Consider the following 20,879-nt stretch of genomic DNA (forward strand, 5'->3'; position numbering starts at 1 on the left):
GGAAGAGAGTTCCAGATTTCCACTGCCCTTTGTGTGAAGGAGTGCTTCCTGACATCGCCCCTGAACGGCCTGGCTCCAAGACATATCTCAGCTACACCTCAAATGCCAAAGTCCAACTGCTCAAACTCCCCATTTGCTAATTCAGCTCCATAATAAAGTCATTAAACTAAGGCTAGCACAATTTAAATTAAACATATGCCTAAGCCTCAGTTCCCGGGACTTTAGGTAAGACTGAATTTTTTACGTCAGGAATCCACTTCATTCCTTTAACTTTTTTAATCACTAAATTACTGTTGTTTCTACACTTTCAGATAGTTACGCTAGTGTTGACAGCATTATTGAAAGAAAAGAAAGACTTGCATTTATATAGCGCCTTTCACGATCACCGGATGTCCCAAAGCGCTTTACAGCCAATGAAGTCATTTTGTACTGTTTTAAGGTAGCTTTAGTGATATTGATTATGGCGCAAGTGACTCACGCCATTACTTACACCACGGCATCATTTCCTGTGACTTTTGTGCTGCTCCGGTAATACCCTCACTGAAACAGTGAGAAGTTAATCATGGCTCCGTCCCCAATTAAGATCAATGGCAATTAAAAATTAATGAATGCTATTTTTATCGCTGCTGCCATTTAGACTGAAGAATAATGATGCTGGTGGCCCCTGGTGACCTGGCAGCGGTTTGATTTATGGAGTTGCATTAAGAAATCAATTGTCATTTGTATGTTGGGGGAAGGAGAAAATAGAATGAAAAATGTGTAGCTTCTTAATTTTTCATCTATACATAAATGTGCAATCAGTAAGGAAAGACAAGAGAATTTTCTTCTAAATGTATTGATTACCAAAATAGCCCAGCTAAGAATCATCAGCTTTGATAACTAGGGAGTTCCAAAGAACTCAATCATAATAAACTGCTAGTGAAACTCGAAGATGTCCATGCAATGGCTCAGATCTGTATCCAGTTCAAAACTTGTTTGCCATTTCATCTTATACTATCGGATATTTTCACATTACCTTATACCTCTGTCCATCTTGAATACTGAAGAAAAGTTTATCACAAGGGAGCAATTCTGATTATGTAGCCAGCGAAACATCGGTCAGTTTTTAACAGCATTCTCATTTTTATGCCTAGCCTTCAAACTCGGATCAGATTTTTTTGCGCGTTCATTAGTCTGGTTAACCTTTTGCTATATCGGGCCATCATTTTAATGTGATATGATCCTTAATAAGATTGTTGTCTCATCAACGTTCCATTCATAAGACTGAGTGAATCATCAAGGCTACACTGTACATAACTACTGAATAGTAGTTGCTTAAGTATTGATGCTAACCTGAATATCTGTGGTGCTCATGCATTCAAAAGTCTGTATGTATGCATGTCCGACAATGCTTGAGTTGTAGTGTTCATCAGTGTCACATACACTTACATTTAGGGCTAGATTTTCAGTTGCTTGCGCCAGCAGTTAGCGCCTTAAGAGAAGTGATTTTCGGGCGTTATGCGTGTAGCGCCCGGGCGCAGCGCAGTTTGCGCCCCGCCCCAAATTAAGTTGCCCGTTAGCGCCGGCGCAAAGTTTAGCGGCCGCCCGGATGCGCGCGCAGAAAATGACATCACATCCTCGTGCAACGCCCTTTGGCCGCCCCGAATCCAAACTTCAGTCGGACCGCCCCATTGTGCGGCTGGCGTCCAGAGCGTTTGTAAAATGGAACGCAACACACCCTGGGGAGCGCAAATTAAAGGGCAGTCCTCCTTCACTATAAAAGGCACTCTGCATGTGTTGTGTGGAAGGACCCAGTGTGTTGTTGTGAACGGTGTATTTATGTTTCCGACCACCACCACCTCCTCCTCCTCCTCCTCCTCCTCCTCCTCGTCTTTTCCCCCCCAGACTCTGCCTTTGAAAAAAACACATGCACCCTTCCCCTTTAAGAGCTCACTGGCACCAGAGTGTCTGCCGTGCGCTGCGCCCGAGCTCGGGCGCAGCGCTCTGCACTGCCGGCTTAGCGCCTAAAGATAGTAGTGGAACGCCTCTTTTAGCGCTCCACCAACCTCGTAGGGCGAAGCCACTGAATTTCCGGCAACGGGGCGCTACTTTGGGGCGGGCGCTAACTTCGGGCGGGCGCTAAGGTTAGCGCCCCAAAACTGTCTATACTGAAAATCTAGCCCTTAGTCTTTAAAAAGCTGAATTTTTTTGAAGAAAATTAATTATTCAGTATTGAAACACAAAGATGTAGTTGAGTTTGTGCAGATTCAATAGTAACTTTCAAAAGGGAATTGGATAAATACTTGAAGGGGAAAGAGTTGCAGGGCTGTGGGGAAAGTGCAGGGGAGTGGGACCAGTTGGATAGCTCTACCAAAGAGCTGGCACAGGCACAATGGGCTGAATGGCCTCCTCCTGTGCTGTATGATTCTATTTGCCTGGGATCACTTGCTAAAGGTAAACCTAGAAATCAAAGCGATTATTTTATATTGAAATATAGTAGTGCCGTACCAGGCATGAATAGTGGCAATGCAAGCTTAGGTAGGTAATTTGCGTCCTTTTTGCTCTTTGGATTTCAAGGAGAAATTTTGCTGAACTTTCTCAGGAGGCTGAATAAGTAGGTTATAGTACATGTTGGGAAAATTATTCAGTCTATGGAAGGAATAAGCATGTTGGGCCCAATGTCCTTTTCTCACTTCATGCTTTCTTATGTACAGCCTCTCCAAACAACATTCCCAAATTAGTGCCTACTAGCACTAAATGAGGCTACCTTTATATTGTAGGCTATGCCTTGCAATTGGAATTAAACTGTCCCAACCCGTCGTGCAGTCGCTCAACAAATATAAAAGTTAAAAGAGTCCGCAAAGTCTCATCTGTCTGGGCTCAAGTCAAACCTAGGACAGGATTCTATACAAAATCAGACCCTCTCCAAAGCAGTATTGTCAGTGGTGCCATCTTTCAGATGAGATGTTAAACGACATGTCTTCGCAAGTGGATGTAAAAGATCCCATGCACTATTTGAAGAAGAACAGGGGAGTTCTCCTGGTGTCCTGGACAATATTTATCCCTCAGCCAACATAATTAAAAAAAAAAGATTATCTGGTCATTATCACATTGCTGTTTGTGGGACCTTGCTGTGCTCAAACTGGCTACCGCATTTCCCAGCATTACAACAGCGACTACACTTCAAAAGTACTTCATTGGCTGTAAAGCGCTTTGGGACGTTCTGTGGTCGTGAAAGGCGCAATATAAATGCAAGTCTCTTTCGTTTTAAGCCCTGCCAAGTGCCATGCTGAGAATTCAGTGTCCCAGAATGCAGATACCAGGAATTACATTTCAGCTGGGGGGATGATTTTTTGATGTAAATTCAAACTGTCTGGATGTCCCTCATTCTCTTAATCTTTGGATACAAATGTCAAGCTGAGGTAAGTGAAGTTTCAGGTAATTTTGAGCATGGGTGCAGCAGTTGAAAAATCTTGACAGAGCACCTGGGGAAATAGAGAGCAGTGACATGATACTCTGCAAATGGAAATCCAAATCCATAAACCAGCATGAAAACCCTTTAGCTGGTCTCAAGTAAACTACAAGGGTAAATCACAAAGAAATCAGAAGAAAATCTTTTCTCGAAGGTGCCTTAATTCTGATTCTGTCCCAGCCTTCTCATTCAAAGTGTACGTGTTGTGATATTATGGGTTGCAATTGAGGAGTTTCTGCGCAGCAAGAGATCTCTTCATTGGTTATGGGCCTGAATAAATATTTTACTGAAAAAATAGGAGAAGATTTAACATTTCCACAAAGTTAATTGGTTGAAGATTCTTTGTGCTAAAATTCGATTTGTCTATTGCTGTAAAATCTGGTATACAAGCTCACCTCATGGATGGATTCATGCCGTTTGAATACAGGGGACTGACTTACGCACTGGGGTAACTTTAGGGTTGTCACCAAGGTGGCCGTATAGGTTTACCACTTATCTATTTTGTGGCTGGACTGTGTATTTATTGAGCAGACAGCTGAATGTAAACAGATCAGTAAAATACTGTTTTTTTTAAGGTTTTGTTCATTTTTTGACCTTTCTTTGCATGGCATTACAACAGAATATCAAAACTGAATCAATTTGTACAATCCAGCAGCAGTAACAACACTCAAGAAGCTTGACAACGTCCAAGATAAACTAATCTGCTCAACCTGCCACTGAATTCAATATCCACCCGCCCCCCGCCCCCCCTTCCACCAGCGCATTGTGATTGCTGTATGTACTATCTACAGGATACACTGCACCAATTCACCACGGTACTTCAACATCTCCCAGCCCGACAACCTCCACCACTGAGAAGGACAAGAGCAGCAAGATCATGGGAACACCATAGAATCATACAGCACAGAAGGAGGCCATTCGGCCCCTCGCGTCTGTGCCGGCTTTTTGAAAGAGCTATTCAATTAGCCCTACTCCCCTGCTCTTTCCCCATGGTCCTGCAAATTTCTCCTTATCGAGTATATATCCAATTGCTTTTTGAAAGTTACTATTGAATCTGCTTCCACCACCCTTTCAGTCAGTGCATTCCAGATCATAACAACTCGCTGCGTAAAAAGATTCTCATCTCCCCCCTGGAGTTTTTGCCAATGATCTTAAATCTGTGTCTTCTGCTTACCAACTCTTTTGCCAGTGGAAACAATTTCTCCTTATTTACTCTATCAAAAACCCTCATAATTTTGAATTATAAATCGCTCCTTAACCTTGTTTGCTCTAAACAGAACAATCCCAGCTTCTCAGGTCTCCTCCAAATTCTAAGTCACACACCATCCTGACTTGGACATGCGCCGCTGTTCCATCACAGGGTCAAAAATCCTGGAATTGCTGACCTAACAGCATTGGGGGAGCACCATCATCATGAGGACTGCAGCAGCTCAAGGAACAGGCCCACCACCACCTTCCCTGGGCAGCTAGGGACGGCTGATAAATGCAGCCTTTCCAGCATCACCCACATCCCAAGAATACACTGAAAATAATCGAGCACAGCCTCGAGATGAAATTTAATGCCAGCAGCAAGGAAAGCAGCAACTGGTTGTGGCTCATGAAGTAACACTGGGCGGCCAGCTGGTGGCGCCGTCCAAGGAGTATAAATACTTGGGCGTGGGCCCAGCTTGCTCCGGATGTTTCTGTAACCAGGAACTAGTGATGTAACTAGAAATCTCATGGGTTTGAAACAGTTGATTAAAGCCTTGTTTTATACTCAAACCAAGCGCGCAGTAGTCTTTTTACATCAGGAACCATGAGAATTTATCCAAATTTATACAAAAGCTAATACAAACTGGGTACAAAAAATAATATAAAATATAATACAAACACTGAACAATAAGGAGACAGAAGCACCGCATCTAAATCTGCAGCATCTAAAAAAATAATGACTTGGCAATGACACAACAACGGGGAGAAAGACGCCATTGAAATATACTAGTTCAATGGCATAAGTTCACATGGTAATTCAAATACTCTGCCTCAACACAATTTCTTTTGGAAAATTTACATGGACCATGTACAGCAGGCACCTCAAAGCACTGGAGAGGTACCACCAATGCTGCCTCCACAAGATCCTGCAAATCCATTGGCAGGATAGGCGCACCAATGTCAGTTTTCTCGCTCAGGCCAACATCCCCAGCATCGAAGCTTTGACCACGCTTGATCAGCTCCGATGGACGGGCCACATCGTCCGCATGCCTGATACGAGACTCCCAAAACAAACGCTCTCGTCAGAACTCTGACACAGCAAGAGAGTCCCAGGTGGGCAGAGGAAACGCTTCAAGGACACCCTCAAAGCCTCCTTGAAAAAGTGCAACACCCCCTCCGGCACCTGGGAATCCCTGGCCCAAGACCACACAAAGTGGAGGAGAAGCATCCGGGAAGGCGCCGAACACCTTGAGTCACTTCGCCGGGAGCAAGCGGAAGCCAAGTGCAGGCAGCGCAAGGAGCGCACGTCAACCCAAACACCCCACCCACCCACCCCTTCAACCACCGTCTGCCCCACCTGTGACAGAGACTGTAGGTCCCGCACTGGACTCATCAGTCACCTGAGAACTCATTTTTAATGTGGAAGCAAGTCATCCTCGGTTCCGAGGGACTGCCTAAAAAGAAGAATGGTCCATGGCCATTGTAGAAGGGGAAGTACGAGAGAGGTGTGCCTTACACTTCAGATGGAAACAGTAACTGCCTCTGTCCTTGTGTGCATTGGCTGTTCATGCGGTCAGGACTTCAAAAACAAATTATTTATACCATAATTTAAGATTTGTTTTATTTATGTCCCATCCTTAGCTGAATGATCTTAATTTGACAAAATATTAACACATTTTTTAAAAACAACTATTTTATTGGCTCCCTTATCACCATTTTCAAATCTGTACTCTGCATAACAAGGCTGTTCCACCATGCACTTAAGTGTAACACCACCATAGCAGATTTCAATTTCGAAATAAACATAACTTAAGAGACTTATTGAAAAAGAGAGCATCCTTCTGCTGTATAAATGCTAATGGAATAGTACAGTGAGCTAGTTTCAGTTTAGAAAGATCTAATTAGGCAAAAAGTAAAACATATGGGCCTAGAAATTCGGTGGGCTGCGCCACCAGTTAGCGCCTAAAGAGGGCACTCAGTGACTTTAGCGCCACTGGCCGCGCCTCCCGCGATATTTAGCTGGGGTGCTAATGGCGGCGTTAATCTGTTGCGCTGCGCCGCCTCCGATGACGTCATCGGTGTGCGCAGCGCCTCGCTACCGCCCCGATCTCGATATTTGGCAGCGACCGCCTCTGTAGCGCCGTTTGCAAATAGCGCCCGGTTCACGGGGCCTTCCTGTGGCGGCAGTGGCGCAAATTAAGGTGGAGGTGCGGTGTTACATAGTTATGTTGGGACTACAGTGTACAAGTGTACTAACACTCAAATCAAGTGAGGCAGCACTACGATGCTGGGAAAGTAGTGCGCAGGTGCCGCATAGGACTGGAAAAATATCACCCCGCACCATGCGGCAGGCAGCCATTACAACACAAATAAAACAGTAGTTATAATTACAAACTACCAAGTCCAGAGTCGTCTTTACAAAGCACTACGAGCGCTAGAAGACATAACATGGTGGCAGCGGTATAAGTGAGTAAAACTTACGCAAATAAAAATGATATCAGATTGAAGAAATTTAAAAGTAAACTCTGCAGCGTTGTAAAACGCGAATCGTACGGGCAGCTAAAATGGCGGCGTCCAATGCACTGACCGTGAATTATGCTCCCCGTCATGAACTGGGAAGCCGACGATATCGTGGAAGCTTTCCGGAAATTTCAGCAAAAATGCGAGCTTACATTTAAAAGTTTCCTGAAAGGCTCCTCCGACGAGGAAAAAGTCAGCTACATTCTACTGTGGGCGGGAGAAAAAGGCTTAGCTCTCTATAACAGCTGGAGTTTATCCGAAGAGGATAAAACGAACCCTACGGAGATTTATGAAAAGTTCAGTAACCATCTCGAGCCTAAATCAAACCACCGCATACACAGGTATAAATTCCAAAGCTTAAGACAGGAACCTGGTGAAACGGCTGACAATTTCCTGACGAGATTAAAAAACGAAGCCAGCAAATTCAAGTTTACGGAACTAGAAGAAAGGCTGGTAGACCAATTAATATGGGGATCAGCACATACAGAAGTGCAAAAAAGAACTAATAGGAAAAGAAAAGCTCGGAATATCAGAAGCCAGGGCTCACGAAGCCACAAAACAACAGATGAAAATGCTGAATACTCATACGGCTGACGGGCGGACAACTCCCGAACCGGATCACAGAGTAGATGCAGTGCGCGAAAAGCACAGCACACAAAAACAAGTATATGACAGCGGGAAGAGTACATGTAGAAACTGCGGAAGAAAACATGACTACACAGACAGAAGAAAATGCCCAGCGTATGGAACAAGCTGCAACACGTGTGGTAAAGCAAACCACTGGCAAAAGATGTGCAGAGCTAAAAGAGAGGGGCTACACACCAAAAGCAGAGGTGGGCAGCAGAACCAACAAAAGAAAAACAAAATCCATACCATGGGTGAGCAAGATGACGAAGACTGCGGGTACGACAAAGCTCTGAACATTGAAACCATAAAGGTTCTCTTACACGAAACATCCAGAGCGGAAAGCACCCCAAAGAAAGAATGGCACACTATCATCCAGATTAAAAAGAGGATCGAAGGACAGCCCACAACCGTCAATCTAAAAGTAAAGTTGGACACAGGAGCTCAGAGCAACATCCTTCCACTGAGGCTATACCAGAGGATCTTCCCCGAAAACTTGGGCGAAGATAGATACCTGAAAAGAGGATGTTTAAAAGCAAACAACGTCATGCTGACAGCGTATGCAGGGAGCGAGATCAGACAACTTGGAACAACCTATATAAAAGGAACACACAAAAGCAGAAACATCAACTGCATGTTCTATGTGACCGACTCCGAGGGACCGGCGATCCTGGGATTAAACAGCTGCGAGAAGCTGGGGTTAATCTCGGTAAACCACGAACTAACAAAAACATCACTGAAAGTCGACAGCAACACCCCACTGGAGAATCGTCCACAAATCATGGACACGAAACATTTGATGGACATGTATCCAGAATGTTTTGATGACACTGTAGGATGCTTCGGGGAGTTCAAGTACCATATAACAATAGATCCAGAGGTAAAACCCATCATCCACGCTCCAAGAAAAATAAAATACCCATCGAGCTAAAAGAAAAATTATACACCGAACTAAAAGAAATGGAATAGAAAGAAATAATCGCAAAGGTCACTGAACCCACAGACTGGGTAAACTCGACTGTGGTACGGGGAAAGCCGAACGGGCGGCTCAGAATCTGTCTGGACCCCAAAGACTTAAACCAGGCAATAAAGCGGGACCACTACCCCACACCAACATTAGAAGAAATCACACCAGCACTGGCAGGAGCCAAAGTCTTCTCCAAACTGGATGCCAGAAACGGCTACTGTAACATAAAACTGGAAGAAGAATCAACTAACCTGACGACTTTTAATACACCACTGGGGCGTTATAAATTCCTGCGGCTGCCATTCGGGTTGAAAGTCAGCCAAGCCATCTTCCAACAAAAGATCGATGAAACATACAAAGGCTGTGAAGGAGCCATTGGAATCGCTGATGACATCCAAGTTTATGGATCAAATGAATGAGACCACGACGTGCACTTGCACGAAGCCATGGAGCGCACCAGAACGGCTGGCATCACGCTGAACGCCGAGAAGTGCGTCGTTAAAAGTACGAAATGCAAATTTTTTGGCATGATCTACACACCAGAGGGTGTCAAGCCTAATCCCGAAAAGGTCGAGGCGATAGCAGAGATGAAACCTCCAAACGACAAGAAGGAGCTGAGGAGCTACCTCGGCTTGGTCCAGTATATGAGCTCTTTCATCCCGAACATGTCAGACTACACAGCGAACCTAAGAGAATTACTAAAAGAAGACACCGAATACCAATGGTCAGAATCCCATGAGAGGAACTTCAAACACCTAAAGGAATTATTATGTAAAGAAACCAGCCTGTCTTATTACGATAGAAAAAACCTGTCACCTACAGGTAGATGCCTCTACCAGGGGGCTAGGCAGGGGGCTAGGGGCAGCCCTCGTGCAGGAAGGAAAACCAATAGCTTTCGCATCGAAGGCAGTGACATCAGCAGAGACAAGATACGCAAACATCGAAAGAGAGCTATTGGCAGTAGTATACGGATGAGAAAAGTTTCACACCTACTTATACGGAAGAAAATTCGAGGTAGAGAGTGACCATCATCCACTCGAACAAATTTACAAGAAAAACCTAAGCAAGGCCCCAGCAAGACTGCAAAGGTTACTGTTAAGACTCCAAAATTACGACTTCAAATTAAAATACCGGCCAGGGAAAGAAATGGCACTGGCAGATGCATTGTCTCGATTGTCACCACACGAAAAACACGAGATGAAGGGCCTGACAGTAAAAATACACCACCTCGTAAATGTTACTCCCACAAAGCTTAGCCAAATTCAAGAGGAGACTGGTAAAGAGGAGTTGCTACTACTCATGCAACAGGTAATACAGGGGTGGCTGGAGAAGATCCAGCAGGTCCAAAACCAAATCCGACAGTACTGGACAATCAGAGACGACATCTCGGTGGAGGACGGTGTTCTCCTTGCTGGCTCAAGAATCATAATACCAAAAACGATGCAAACGGAACTTCTCCGCTTAATACACCAAGGCCATATGGGAATGGAGAAATGTAAACTAAGAGCCAGATCAGCTGTGTACTGGATAGGCATGTACAAAAGCATAGAACAAATGGTCTCCACATGCTGCATATGCCAGAAATACCAAAACACACAGCAGAAGGAGGAGATGATTCAAATGGAAGTACCCCCGAGACCATGGCACACGGTCGGAACAGATCTGTTCCTGTGCAACCAGGAGTGGTACATCATAGTAGCAGACTACTACTCAAAATTTCCTTTTGTCAGAAGGATAAACGACATGAGAGCCACAACAATCACAAAAATTGCGAAAAACTTATTCGCAGAACAGGGCATCCCAGAGAAGGTCATCTGCGACAATGGGACACAATTCACCTCCAGCGAATTCAGAGCACTGGCTGGAAAATACGGATTTAAAATAATTACCTCATCCCCACATTACCCAAGGGGACACGGATTTATTGAAAGACAGATCCAAACAGTCAAAAGAGCTCTCATTAAAAGCAAGGAGATGGGAGAAGACCAAGACCTCACCCTTTTGGCAATCAGATCGACACCTTTGAGAGCAGACTCGAAATCACCAGCAGAACTACTAAACGGTAGAAAATACAAAACAACTCTGCCAGCAAAGGTATACCCTCCCCAGGACCAAGAGCACGTTTGCCAGAAGCTGATGGAAACACAAGCTACGGGGAGCACACACTATAACAAGCATGCAAAACCACTACCGGAGCTGCTAAATGGGCAATCAGTGCATATACAAGATCCGTTGTTGAAAACATGGAGTCCAGCCAAGGTTATTGGAAAAGCTGATACTCCAAGATCTTACTTGGTAGAGACAGAACCTGGAAACCAATACAGGCGAAACAGGATCCATATCAGACCCTCACCTGAAGCTGTCAAACAGCGGACAACATTAACAGCAGTTAGGGTACCAGACATGGAAAACAATATAACGCCAGAAACAAACACCTCAAATACAACAACTGCAAACATGCACTCTCCAGAGCCAAACACGACAGCACTGGCAAAAAGAAAAGAACACACCAAAACACCGCAGAAAAGAATAGTTACAGCCAAGTCCACAAGATGGAGGAGTAACATACAACCACCTGAGTGGTATCACGAATAATTATAAAGACAATTATAATTCGCACAGAGCAGTAAAACAACATGGACAAATATCTGTATATTAATTGAGCAAAGAAAGCTCACGTTCTGTATTTTGTTAACGTTATTCAACTGGAAACATTGTAAAATAGAAAATTGATGTAATTAGTTTTGTTGGGAAAGAGGGATGTTACATAGTTATGTTGGGACTACATTGTACAAGTGTACTAACACTCAAATCAAGTGTAGCAGCACTACGATGCTGGGAAAGTAGTGCGCAGGCGCCGCATAGGACTGGAAAAATATCACCCCGCACCATGCGGCAGGCAGCCATTACAACACAAATAAAACAGTAGTTATAATTACAAACTGCCGAGTCCAGAGTCGTCTTTACAAAGCACTACGAGTGCTAGAAGACATAACATGCGGGCCGGCTGTTTTTTCCGGCGGCCGCCTGCCAGCACCTCCGTCCCCGGCCTCCTGATCGCCCCCCGCGGCATTGCCAGCTGTTTTCCGAGAGCTCGGCACTTCTCCTCGGTGCCGGGCTCTTTTGCCAGCACTCGCGATCTCCGATCGCGCTGGTGCCAGCCCCTCCCCCTTAAGAATGGGAGGAAGGCTTGCAGTACCGCAGCGCGCCATGCCGCACGGTGTGGCACTGCGGCACGTTGCGCTGCGATATTCAGTTTCAGCGCCCTAAGAGGGACACGGAGCGCCGCGAGCCTCGCTCTGTGTCCCTCTTGGGGTGCTCAAGCTGAATTTCTGGCGGTCGCTACTGCTCCAAACGCTGCGCTAAATCCGGCGCCCAGGCAAGCTTGGCGCCCCGTTTGCAGCTCCACCCAATTTCTCCCCCATGGATTCTTAATTATTAATAACCTGCTAAGTCAAACTCTTCCTGGGCGAGAGTTACTCATTATGCTTTACTATGTCGATCTCTGCCTTTCCCTCCAATATTTTATGGAGTGGAGATGCCGGAGTTGGACTGGGGTGGACAAATGTAAGAAGTCACACAACACCAGGTTATAGTCCAACAGCTTTATTTGAAATCACAAGCTTTCGGAGCGCTGCTCCTTCATCAGGTGAAGTGGAGAAATGCATAAAGACACAGTTTATATAGTCAGAGAATAATGTCAGATGTTTACAGGTAATCTTGCCAACTGCCATTTATCACACCTCGGCAGAGAGATAATCACAGCAATCAAAGGTGTGAATGGTGTCCAAACAGGTCAGTCAGGAAAACATTACATCAAAGAACAATGAGGTGGGGTCACAAGGGGTCAAATATTGCAGATGCTGGGGTCTGTATGAAAAACAAAAAAAACAGAAAAACAACATTTTTTTTTGCTGGAAATCACAGCAGGTCCAGCCGCATCTGTGTAGAGAGAACAAGCCAATATCGACTCGAGTCTGGATGACCCTGCGTCAGGTGGGGTTACATGTAGCATGACATGAACCCAAGATCGCGGTTGAGGCCGTCCTCATGGGTGCAGAACTTGGCTGTCAGTTTCTGCTCGATGATTTTGCGTTGTCGTGTATCTCGAAGACCGCCTTGGAGAATGCTTACCCGAAGATCGGAGGCTGAATGTCCTTGACTGCTGAAGTGTTCCCCGACTGGGAGGAAATACTCCTGCCTGGTGATTGTTGTGCGGTGTCTGTTCATCCATTGTCACAGTGTCTGCATGGTCTCGCCGATGTACCATGCTCCGGGGCATCCTTTCCTGCAACGTATGAGGTAGACAACGTTGGCCGAGTCACATGAGTATGTACCATGTACCTGGTGGGTGGTGTCCTCACGTGTGATGATGGTATCTGTGTTGATGATCTGGCATGTCTTGCAGAGGTTGCTGTGGCAGGGTTGTGTGGTGTCGTGGTCGCTGTTCTCCTGAAAGCTGGGTAATTTGCTGCGAACGATGGTCTGTTTGAGGTTAGGCGGCTGTTTGAAAGCGAGTAGTGGAGGTGTGGGGATGGCCTTAGTGAGGTGTTCGTCCTCATCGATGACATGTTGAAGGCTGCGAAGAACATGGCGTAGTTTCTCCGCTCCGGGGAAGTGCTGGACGACGAAGGGTACTCTGTTGGTTGTGTCCCGTGTTTGTCTTCTGAGGAGGTCGGTGCGATTTTTCGCTGTGGCCCGTTGGAACTGTCGATCGACGAGTCGAGCGTCATATCCCGTTCTTACAAGGGTGTCTTTCAGTGTCTGTAGGTGTCCATCGCGTTCCTCCTCGTCTGAGCAGATCCTGTGTATTCGCAGGGCTTGTCCATAGGGGATGGCTTCTTTAACGTGGTTAGGGTGGAAGCTGGAGAAGTGAAGCATCGTGAGGTTGTCCGTGGGCTTGCGGTAGAGTGAAGTGCTGAGGTGTCCGTCTTTGATGGAGATTCGTGTGTCCAAGAATGAAACCGATTCTGAGGAGTAGTCCATGGTGAGTTTGATGGTGGGATGGAACTCGTTGATGTTATCGCGTAGTCTTTTCAGTGATTCTTCCCCGTGGGTCCATAGGAAGAAAATGTCGCCGATGTATCTGGTGTATAGCGTTGGTTGGAGATCCTGTGCAGCGAAGAAGTCTTGCTCAAACTTGTGCATGAAGATGTTTGCGTATTGGGATGCGAATTTGGTCCCCATGGCTGTTCCGTGTGTTTGGGTGAAGAACTGGTTGTCGAAGGTGAAGACATTGTGGTCAAGGGTGAAGCGGATGAGTTGTAGGATGGCGTCTGGAGATTGGCTGTTGTTAGTGTTGAGTACTGAGGCTGTCGCAGCGATGCCGTCATCGTGGGGGATACTGGTGTAGAGTGCCGAGACGTCCATCGTGGCGAGGAGTGTTCCTGGTTCAACTGGTCTGTGGGTGCTGAGTTTCTGTAAGAAGTCTGTAGTGTCGCGACAGAAGCTGGGGGTTCCCTGTACAATGGGTTTCAGGATGCCCTTGACATATCCAGAGAGGTTCTCACACAGGGTTCCGTTGCCTGATGCGATAGGACGTCCGGGTGTGTTGGCTTTGTGTATCTTTGGGAGGCAGTAGAAGTCTCCCACATGGAGAGTACGTGGGATGAGAGCATGTAGGATGCTTTGAAGGTCTGGATCGAAGGTCTTGATCAGTCTGTTGAGTTGGCGGGTGTGTTCTTTGGTCGGATCTGCGGGTAACTGTCTGTAGTGTTCCTGGTTGTCCAGTTGTCGGTATACTTCTTTGCAATAGTCCGTTCTGTTCTGTATGACGATGGCGCCTCCTTTGTCTGCTGGTTTGATGACGATGTTGCGGTTGGTCTTGAGAGTGTGGATGGCGTTGCGTTGTGCTCGGGTGACATTCTGGACTGTCTTGTGAGTGCGGCTGATGAATCTGGCGTTGATGCATCTCCTGACAGCTTGAGCATACATGTCAAGCTTAGGGCAGCGACATTCTTTGATGTAATGTTTTCCTGACTGACCTGTTTGGACACCATTCACACCTTTGATTGCTGTGATTATCTCTCTGCCGAGGTGTGATAAATGGCAGTTGGCAAGATTACCTGTAAACATCTGACATTATTCTCTGACTATATAAACTGTGTCTTTATGCATTTCTCCACTTCACCTGACGAAGGAACAGTGCTCCGAAAGCTTGTGATTTCAAATAAAGCTGTTGGACTATAACCTGGTGTTGTGTGACTTCTTACATTTGTCCAATATTTTAGTGGGTGCATTCACCATCTGTTGTGCTGCCGAGACTAGAAAATTCTCTAGTCAAGCTGTGGTTTGTGTGGAGTTAGCCAAATTTAGCCACAGCTGCGATATGGGTTAGTACAATTGACCTTAGCGCCCCCTGTACTGCGAAAGAGAGGGCAAAAAAAAGGATGTAAGTTTTACTTCCCCTTCATACTGACCAGTGACCCCCCCCTCATGGAAAGGAGACATGTTTGGCTATCAGAGGAAGGCACGATCAAACCCAACTATAATATCCCCTGCATTTTGGACAGCCCACAAAAAAAACCAGACACTTGGGAGAGCTACTGAAAGGCTGCCAGCCTTGGTAGAGCTCTATCCCAGCACAAGTAGCTGGGAGGGGAGAATAGAGGAAGAAAAATGTAATCCATTGCGATGTATGTTAATGTTAAAAAATAAACACAGCCCCACACATTCAGATAGGTTTACAATCTGCGTCACTCTTTGTGATCATAAATCTTATTCCTGACATTGCCTCAAGGTTGACAGCTCTGTTAACAGTACATTAACAAACACACAAATAAAATAGGTTGAAATAAAGGTCATCCCTTCGTCACCCTTTTGAAAGCCCAGCTGTATTAGTTAACATATTACAGCCGTTCAGAGACAACTGAATGAAATGTCACAGTACAGCAAGGGATGCCTCCAACTGGAGCTAATAACTGACCACTTGAAACTGGGCTGAAAATTACTGCCTTAGTATCAACCTGATATGGCAGGTCCTCACTGAATCCTGCTCCTCAGACCCTCATGTATTCTTGTTAACATTGCAGGGAAGTGCAGGTGTGCAATATTAACCGGGGTCTGTGTTGGCAGAAGAAAGCACTCATCTAACAGACCGTCGCCAATTTATTCAACAATGGGAAATGCTTTACTCCTGTTGCTTTCACCTCCACATTTGCCCTCTCCTTTACTGAGCTTTCAGGAGCTGTTCAACGCATCCAATTCTTAGTGATCCAGTGATCTAATTAACAGTTCTGGAGATTGATTTATTGTAAACAGCTGATACCCAGTTGATTAATGAACACTCACAGTCAGTGGGAACCTGAGAGCTAATTGCTCTCACCTCAGAACAATGAACTCTTTCAGAAACCCAACCTTTCTGAGCTAATTTTAGAAGGCAGCAGATAGCGACACCACCATTCTCGTCTGATATTGGCGATGATTGGGTCATTCCCCCATCAATCACAGCTGGAGATCGCACTGCTGTGAGTGACTGAGACTGATTTTACGCACATAATTTGCATTGTGTAACTATCCTCCAGTCATTGCACTTTGCTGCAGAAATCACTGTGCTTTTATCGGGAGATGCTGCTGCAGTTTCGGTCACGAGTTCTGTTGGCTGCTGCAGTTTGTACAGACTCTTTGTAAATAGACTTTGTTTGCTGTAAAATACATTGTTTGGCTGTGAGTCCTGCGTAAGTCCCACCCCACCCTGCCTCCAACTTATTGTGGCTACGGTTGCATCGTGGTTATGTTACTGGACTAGTAATCCAGAGACCTGGACTAATGATTCAGAAACATGAGTTCAAATCCCACCGCGGCAGCTGGAGAATTTAAATTCAGCTAATAAAATAAATCTGGAATGAAACGCTAGGGTGCGATCTTGCCAGCCCTGGGGAGGCGGGTTTGGAGGCGGGACTGCCGTGAAAAGGGCAGAATCTGGGGACGGGTGCCCATCCCGCCCCCCAGCCCGCCTCTGTGCCATCTCCTCAGGAGGCGGGTAGCCGACCTGCGTCGGGTCCTGTCTCCTGGAGGTGGGAAGGGGATTACTGCCTGTTAACAGGCAGTTAAGAGGATTATCCCTATTTTTCCAGCAGAGGCGCGGACTTCCCAACGTCAGGAAACCCCGCCAGGGTCACCGAGGTGAACAGTGGGTCTGTGGGGGTCGGAGGGGTCTAAAATTGCGCTGTGGAGGTGAGTGATGGGTGCAAGTGTGGAGAGGTAAGTATGTGAGGTGAGTGGAAAGTGATAGAAAATGTTTACTTACCTTTGTTTCTTCCTGCAGGCTTCAACAGTTGGGGATGCGGAGAGTCTCGCATCTCACCGGCAGAGTGACAGATGGCTGCTGCATTCTCCGATGCAACAGTCATCTAATTTCTGCTCATAAAAGAGGTTTGATGAGTCTTGAACACAAGGACTCATCAAACAACATAGAATGTCAGTGTTTGACAGATGAAACGTCATACGCTGACGTTCTCTGCAACCGGCTTTCCCTTAATTGGCCTGCTAAGCCCGCTGGGCGGGTTTATCAAGGTCAATCAAGGGAAAATAGCGCGGGTTGGCCAGAAGTTGATGGAGGTGGGACTGAAACCCGACAAGTGGGAGTCCCACTTCCAAAAGCTCCCCATTGGCAAAATCACCCCCATTGAATGACACAGTACAGAAGGAAGCCATTCGGCCCATCGTGTCTGTGCCGGCTCTTTGAAAGAGCGATCCAATTAGGCCAACTCCCCCTGCTCTTTCCCCAAATTTTTCCTTTTCAAGTATTTATCCAACTCCCTTTTTGAAAGTTACTATTGAATCTGCTTCCACTGCTCTTCTAGGTAGTGCATTCCAGATCACAACAACTTGCTGCGTGAAATTATTACTCCTCATCTACACCTTTGGCTTTTTTGCTCAATGCATGACCCCCCCTGCAGTCCTGCCTCCAACGTGCCCCCATTGGCAAAATCGCCCCCCTAGTCTCAGTAATGGGGACCATGAAACTATCAGATTGTCATAAAAACCCATCTGGTTCACTAATGTCCTTTAGGGGAGGAAATTTGCTGTCTTTACCCAGTCTGGCCTACAGACCCACAGCAATGTGGTTGACTCTTAACTGAAGTAGCCTAGCAAGCCACTCAGTTGTACCAAAACCGCTACAAAGAATTATATTAAGCAGCAGTGTGGGAGTACCTTCACCACGTGGACTGGAGCGGTTCAAGAAGGCGGCTCACCACCACCTTGTCAAGGACAGCGATGCCCACATCCCATGAACAAATAAAAAAAACACAGTACTGACACCACTATTCTCGGCACTCAGACCTGCCTAGCTGTTGATTTCAGATGCTGAAGGGAAACAAAGGCAATGTGTCATATTCACAATCAAAAGTCACTGCTCACCATTATTCGTAAGGGAAATGCCATTTGTTTCCAATACTATTCTAACTTCCATAGAAAATTCCCCATCATCACGTTACAGTTGAATGGTAGAGGGCTACTGCAAGCTGGTAGATTTTTGGCTGAAACAATCCTTGTTCACAGCTCAAATGAGATTACTGATGACTAAATAATAATTGTGGGATGGAAAACCAAATATGGCTCAATCTTTGGATTCTTTTGCCTACACTTCTTCTTAGGCAGTCCCTCGGAACCGAGGATATCTTGCTTCCACATTAAAAGTGAGTTCTCAGGTGACTGATGAGTCCAATGCGGGACCTACAGTCTCTGTCACAGGTGGGGCAAATGGTGGTTGAAGGGGCGGGTGGGTGGGGTGCTTGGGTTGACGTGCGCTCCTTGCGCTGCCTGCACTTGGCTTCCGCTTGCTCCTGGCGAAGTGACTCAAGGTGTTCGGCGCCTTCCCGGATGCTTCTCCTCCACTTTGTGCAGTCTTGGGCCAGGGAATCCCAGTTGTCGGAGGGGATGTTGCACTTTTTCAAGGAGGCTTTGAGGGTGTCCTTGAAGCGTTTCCTCTGCCCACCTGGGGCTCCCTTGCCGTGCCGGAGCTCCGAGTAGAGCGCTTGTTTTGGGAGTCTCGTATCGGGCATGCGGACAATGTGACCCGTCCATCGGAGCTGATTGAGCATGGTCAAAGCTTCGATGCTGGGGATGTTGGCCTGAGCAAGAACACTGACGTTGGTGCGCCTATCCTGCCAATGGATTTGCAGGATCTTGCGGAGGCAGCGATGGTGGTACCTCTCCAGTGCTTTGAGGTGCCTGCTGTACATGGTCCATGTCTCTGAGGCATACAGCAGGGCGGGTACCACAGCTGCTCTGTAGACCATGAGCTTAGTGCCGGGTTTGAGGTCCTGGTTTTCAAACACTCTCTTCCTCAGGCGACCGAAGGCTGCACTGGCACACTGAAGGCAGTGTTGGACTTCGTCGTCGATGTCTGCCCTTGTTGACAGTAGGCTCCCGAGGTATGGAAAGTGGTCCACGTTGTCGAAGGCCTTGTCGTGGATTTTGATAATTGGGGGACAGTACTGTGTGGTGGGGGCAGGTTGGTAGAGGACCTTTGTCATACGGATGTTTAGTGTAAGGCCCATGCTCTCGTACGCTTCGGTGAAGGTGTTGACGATGGTAATAATAATTGTGGGATGGAAAACCAAATATGGCTCAATCTTTGGACCCTTTTGCCTACAGAACAGTGGTCACTGCACTCAAAGCATAGAATCATGGAATCTTTCAGCACAGAAGGAGGCCATTCAGCCCATCGTGCCTGTGCCAGCTCTTTGAAAGAGCGATCCAATTGTCCCACTCCCCTGCTCTTTCCCCATAGCCCTGCAAACTTTTCCTTTTCAAGTATATTCAATTCCCTTTTGAAAGTTACTATTGAATCTGCCTCCACCACCCTTTCAGGCAATGCGTTCAGATCATAACAACTCGCCAAGTAAAAAAAATACCTCCACATCACCCCTCTGGTTCTTTGCCAAACTATTCATTGAACATGGAGCTCTTGGAGAGGCATCTGAGAGATGTGTTGAGGTGCTATATGAATGCAAATCTATCCTATTTGTGTGTCAGCAGTATGACTAACATTAGCTGGAAATACCAGCATCCACCTGGCTTGTATTATCCATTTAACCCCCTGATTACAAAGGGTCAGACTGGAGTCTCTTGCAGATGCTCCACTATGACACATATAGTGGATAGATTACAGGCTTTTCTGCCTCTTCAACGGGTTGCAAAAAGATATATATATAATTGTATCTTTTGTTTAATATGTGTACCAAATTAGTTCAAGAACTTCAAGGATCTGTAAAGTCAAAGACACCTGAAGGGATTGAAATGCATTGTTGGGGGTTGCTGAATTGGGAATCATAACTGCTGGCAGCAATTTTATGGTGTCAGTTGTGGTTTTTGAATAGATTGTGTTAAAGCAAAAGAATGTGATTCCCATTTTGAAAAAAAACATGATTTCATTCATTGCAATAAATGCTATTGGTTCGGGGTATCAAGCTTTCATCTCGTCTTTCGGAACCATCATAGGGAACTGAAAAACCCGCCGCTCAGTTCAGTTTCGTGCCCGTACAGAACTTCAAAGACAGTCTTTTCAATACCACTGAAGTCCAACCAAGAACTACCACTGTTGCAAGTTTAGGGTCTGCTATTCTCTTGGGTACAGCGGCGCTGGTCTCCCGATGAGTATTCTGAGTATCTTGCATGTTGGGTCATGGCTATACTGCCCAATATCTAACTACACAATAGCGTAACCCAGGAGCCTAACAAGAGGGCCCCGTTGTAATCTGAATTTGATATGGAGGGTAACTTTCAACTTCGCCGCCTAGGCGGTAACCTGGCGGAGAGGACCGTCCGACCTTTGTAGAATCCAGTCGATTTATAGAACGAGAACCAGGTGGGTTCCATAATGGGTGGTGAGCTGCTCCAGCAGGTTACAGCCCAAGTGGTGAAGCTGAAACTGACCCCCATCATTTCTTTCACTCGTGCCCTCGCATGCACTTCTCCAATCGCTTTGATCAGACTGAGAAACATTTGGTAAGACAAGGCCATATACGAATTATTAAGCTGCTCTCTTTCAGACAAAAAGTGAACACAGAGTAACAGTAAAAGCAAATGCCACTTACTCAGCTCAGTCTCACTTCTCTCTGCCTGGGCCTCAGCTCAGTCTCACTTCTCTCTGCCTGGGCCTCAGCTCAGTCTCACTTC

At 46.2% G+C, this 20,879-nt stretch overlaps 1 protein-coding gene across 2 annotated transcripts in view; it reads right to left on the bottom strand.

Moving 5' to 3' along the window:
* The window catches only part of slc24a3 (solute carrier family 24 member 3), a 688,381-nt gene that overhangs the window by 247,918 nt on the left and 419,584 nt on the right, over nucleotides 1–20,879 (bottom strand). The gene's annotated exons all lie outside the window — the stretch shown is intronic.

Source organism: Somniosus microcephalus, chromosome 3, assembly GCF_052327205.1.
Source record: "Somniosus microcephalus isolate GS21.2 chromosome 3, FLI_Smic_1.0, whole genome shotgun sequence".
In the NCBI taxonomy this organism is placed as follows: Eukaryota; Metazoa; Chordata; class Chondrichthyes; order Squaliformes; family Somniosidae; genus Somniosus; species Somniosus microcephalus.